The following is a 5383-nucleotide window of genomic DNA, read 5'->3' as shown; positions in this document are numbered from 1 at the left end:
CCTCTGCTCATTCTCCCTGTCATGCTGCAGGCCAAGGTGGGTAGAAACTGCACCCATGTCTGGGAGCAACTGGTCTGAGCAGAAACCTTGAAGTAACCTGCCACACCACTCCCTGGACACTTCAACAACTTCAAGTAAGATAACAAACCACCAAACACTTCTATAAACTCACCTAGAGCCAGAAGAAACCAATCAGCAACTAACCTGAAAGCAGTTGACTTTCCCTTTAAACAGCGCTGGTGGTAGGCCCTTCCTGCTGCTGAGCGCATTTTCAGCTGTGCGTGTTTAAGAGAAGGCGTTAGCTGGAGCGTTGAAGTCAAAAATGGCAGCGCTGGCGTCAAATCAGCATTGCACACTAATTGACATCACGATCTGCCTATTCTGCATACTTCCAGCACATGCTCCCAGCGCCTGCGCTAACGGCCTCACCAAGATGGCATCCAGCACCAGAAGTGTGCGTGCGCAGCGCGGGCACCATTTTGGACTCAAAACGGCACCCGTAGCACTGAAAATAGGATTCTACGGAGCCGCATTTAGCGGCCGGTGTGTTAGTTTACAACACTGATTGTATGTTATCCAGTATTCAGTCCTTCCCAAAAAGTAGAACATCTTTGTTTATGAGTTCATTTCTACTTGTTAGTTCATATTTCATTTTGACTAAGATGTTAGTTGTATCTATTGAACTTGAAGACCTGGATTCTTTCTTTCTTTCTTTCTGAGCTATTTATAACAATTCCTCCATTCGGGAACTTTGCTTGGGATGATAGGTAGATCTTTAATAGGCCCCTTGTGGCGACACGCCACCACTGGACATAATCCGCTCACGGCGGCACAGACAGTCTAAGCAGAAGCCCCCAGCCGGGGGCCCTTTCCTCCAGCAACTTGTTTCCCGCAGGGACAGGCTGCCGGGAGCACTTCCTGTCTGGGAAGTATTTAAGTGGATGTGCGGGCTTTTCTAGTTCCTGTTTGCCATGTGGTCAGAATAAAGCAGTTGTGTTTTCAATAGCTCTGTCTCGTCTCCCACGTTTGCCGTGGTATCTCAACACTGGTGACCCCGACGCTCAGGACGAATCCTAAGCTAGCATAGCACGGTGGCATAGTGGTTAGCACTGTTGCCTCACAGCGCCAGGGACCCGGGTTCAAATCTGGCCTCGGGCGACTGTCTGTGTGGAGTTTGCACATTCTCCCCGTGTTTGCGTGGGTTTCCTCCGGGTGCTCTGGTTTCCTCCCACAGTCCAAAGATGTGCAGGTTAGGTTGATTTGGCTATGATAAATTGACCCTTAGTGTTAGGGGATTAAATACGTGGGGTTACGGGGATAGGGTGGGATATGTGTCGGTGCAGGCTCGATGGGCCGAAATGGCCTCTATCTGCACTGTAGATTCTGTGATACTGTGATACTGTGAAACGTAGTCACGGTTAAATTACCTGACATTTGGGAGAACCTCGCCGAAGCCTGGTTCGTTCAAGCTGAGTCCAGATTCCGGCTGAAAGGCATTACAGTCGACGCCACGAAGTACGACTACCTCGTCGCCTCGCTCACCTACGCTACAGTCCCCAAGGTTTGGGCAGCGCTGCAGAATCCACCAACGGAGGGCAAGTACGAGCATCTGAAGGCTGCGCTACTTAAAAAATTTCAAACGTCCTCTTACCAGCGCCACTGCCAACTCCTGGACCTCCCCGGCCTTGGTGACGCTTCACCATCAGACCTGCTTTCCCACATGCTGTCCCTCTCCGACGACAAAAATCCCAGCGCCCTTTTTTGCACGCTTTTCATTCGGCAGCTCCCTGCCAGCATCCGCCCGCTCCTTGTGGAGTCTGACTCCACGGACCTGAATGAGATAGCCGAAAAGGCCGACCGGCTGCTCTCTGCACAGGCCGCTCGCGACGTCGCGCCCGACCTCACGGCAACGACCACGTGGTCTTCCCGGGCCGCTAGGCCCGACCGCCCTACCACTCCGGGTCACTGCTACTACCACACCCGTTTTGGCGCTAGGGCTCAACGCTGCACGCCACCGTGTTCCTTCAAACCCCCCCCCGCACCGGCCCCCGCGATGGCCGCGGGGCAGAAGGAGCCCCTACTGTACGTCACTGACGACAGAACCAACCGCCGATTTCTGTGCGACACAGGGGCCCAGCACAGCATCACCCCCGCCTCCGCCCTCGAGATCCAACGCGGCACACGGGGTATCACACTGGCTGCAGCCAACGGCTCTGAAATCCGCACATATGGCACCCGCATGGTCACGCTCGACCTCGCGGGCCGCCGCTACCGCTGGGAGTTCCTGACAGCCAAGATCCTCTGCCCACTCATTGGCGCCGACTTCCTACGCGCCCACGGCCTCCTTGTCGACATTCCGAGGCACCGCCTCGTCGACATCAACACTATGGCCCCCATCCCCGGCGCCTTTACCCCGGCCCGTTTGGCTGGCCCGACGACCTACTGCCTCGCCAGAGCCACGGACGACTACTCGGCACTCCTAGCTGAGCTTCCCGCCCTCACTAACCCGACCTTTTCGGCCAAAGCCGCCAAGCACGGTGTGGAACACTATATCCCCACCACCGGCCCCCCAGTTTCTGCCCACGCCCGCAGACTCAACCCGGCCAAGCTGGAAATCGCGCGGGCCGAGTTTACCAACATGGAACAACTCGGCATCATCCGCCGCTCCAGCAGCCCTTGGGCCTTGCCCCTCCACATCGCCCCCAAGCCCGGCGGAGGCTGGCGCCCTTGCGGGGACTACCGCTGCCTCAACGACGCCACCACCCCCGATCGGTACCCGGTGCCACACATCCAGGACTTCTCGGCCCGACTGGCCGGACGAACCGTCTTTTCCAAAGTCGACCTGGTGCGCGGTTACCACCAAGTCCCCGTACACCCCGCGGACATCCCCAAAACGGCCGTCATCACCCCATTCGGCCTGTTCGCGTTCCTGAGGATGCCCTTCGGCCTCAAGAATGCAGCACAGGTTTTCCAGCGCCTTATGGACTCAGTCCTCCGGGACCTGAACTTCCTATTCGTCTATCTAGACAACATTCTCGTGGCCAGCTCCTCCAAACAGGAACACCTCGAACACCTTCGCATCCTGTTCGGGCGCCTAGCCCAACACGGGCTCATCCTCAGCCCGGCGAAGTGCCAATTCGGCCTAACCGAGATCGATTTTCTCGGTCACCACATCACCCCTGCTGGGGCCGTCTCCCTGCCCAACAAGGTGCAGGCCGTCCAGCAATTCCCCCGCCCCACAACCATCAAGGGCCTCCAGGAGTTCCTCGGGATGGTGAACTTCTACAACAGGTTCATCCCCAGAGCCGCAGCCCTTATGAAGCCCCTATACGACTCCCTCCGAGGAAAATCCGGCAAGATGGACGTAGCCTGGACCACTGACATGGCAGCCGCCTTCGACGCCACCAAAAACGCGCTCGCCGACGCCACTCTGCTCGTGCACCCGAGGGCCGATGCCCGGGTCGCGCTCACCACTGACGCCTCCGACCACGCGGTCGGGGCCGTGTTCGAGCAGTGGGTCAATGGCGCGTGGCAGCCACTTGCCTTCTACAGCCGCCAACTGCGCCCCCCGGAGGTCAAATGCTCCACTTTCGACCGCGAGCTTCTCGCACTCCACCTGTCGGTCCGCCATTTCAGGTTCCTCCTGGAAGGCCGCCCCTTCACCGCGTATGTGGACCACAAGCCACTCACATACGCGATGGCCAAGCACACCGAACCCTGGTCCGCTAGGCAGCAACGCCAGCTCGCGGCCGTCTCCGAGTTTACTACGGACATTCAGCACGTCTCCGGTAGAGACAACGTGGTCGCCGACTGCCTTTCCCGTCCCGCCGTCTGTGCGAATCACCTCGCGGTTGACTACGCACAACTAGCAGCGGCCCAGCTCACGGACCCAGACCTCCTCTCGGCGGCTACCAGCCTGCCAGGGCTACGCCTAGCCAAGGTCGCGCACGGGCCCGAAGCCACGGCAGTCACGTGCGACGTCTCACTCGGCCAACCCAGGCCGGTCGTCCCTGAGACCTGGCGCCGCCGCGTCTTCGACGCGCTCCACGGGCTCTCTCACCCGGGTTCCCGCGCATCCGTCAAACTCCTCTCCAAGCGCTTCGTCTGGCGCGGCCTTAGCAGAGATGTTCGGACTTGGGCCACCTCCTGCCTCGCCTGCCAACGGGCTAAGCAGCAACAGCTGCACACCAAAGCACCCCTGGGAGACTTCGAGGTACCCAGCCGCCGCTTCGACCACATACACGTCGACATCGTCGGTCCCCTGCCACCATCGCAAGGCCAAACTTATCTCCTCACGATGGTCGACCGCTACACACGCTGGCCTGAGGCAGTGCCGCTGACCTCCACCACCACAGCCGACATCGCCAGGGCGTTCGTTAACACCTGGGTTGCGAGGTTCGGCGTACCGGCCGACATAACCTCCGACAGAGGCGCCCAGTTCACCTCCGAACTCTGGACGGCCACAGCACGCAACCTCGGGGTGACGCTCCACCGCACCACGGCGTACCACCCGCAGGCCAACGGACTTTGTGAACGCTTCCACAGGTCACTCAAGGCCTCACTCCGCGCCGGCCTGCAGGACAGTACCTGGACTGACCGCCTACCGTGGGTGCTACTCGGCCTACGCACCGCGGTCAAGGAAGACCTCCAGTCCTCGGCAGCGGAGTTAGTCTACGGACAACCGCTGCGCGTCCCAGGCGAATTCCTTCCGGAGCCTACCAAGTCTTGGTCGGCCGAACAGCAGCGGCTCGACTCTTTCTCTTCCGCTCAGCAGTTCGCCCCACTTCCGGTCAACCGACACGGCGAACTCGCACCTCACGTCCCGCCAAATTTACAGCAGGCATGCTTCGTCTTCGTGCGACACGACGCGCACCGCGGGCCCCTGCGACCCCCGTACGACGGTCCGTACGAGGTACTACAAACCGGGGACAAGGTATTCAAGCTGCGACTCGGCGACAGGGTCGAGACAGTCTCCATCGACCGGCTCAAACCAGCACACACAGAACCAGGGGAACAGGTCCCCGTGGCCCAGCCTCCAGCCAGAGGCCGTCCCCCCGGCAAGCCAGCACAGCCGGCGGCGAACCGCCCGACCCAACCAACCAGACCGGCGACCACTCAGAGCCGCTGCGGCAGAACCATTAGACCACCGTCACGACTCGTCCACTCCTCCTAAGCGGATTCTGGGGGGAGCTCTGTGGCGACACGCCACCACTGGACATAATCCGCTCACGGCGGCACAGACAGTCTAAGCAGAAGCCCCCAGCCGGGGGCCCTTTCCTCCAGCAACTTGTTTCCCACAGGGACAGGCTGCCGGGAGCACTTCCTGTCTGGGAAGTATTTAAGTGGATGTGCGGGCTTTTCTAGTTCCTGTTTACCATGTGGT

This window comes from Somniosus microcephalus, chromosome 8 (genome assembly GCF_052327205.1).
Source record: "Somniosus microcephalus isolate GS21.2 chromosome 8, FLI_Smic_1.0, whole genome shotgun sequence".
NCBI lineage: Eukaryota > Metazoa > Chordata > Chondrichthyes > Squaliformes > Somniosidae > Somniosus > Somniosus microcephalus.
Note: the sequence above shows the minus strand (reverse complement) of the source record.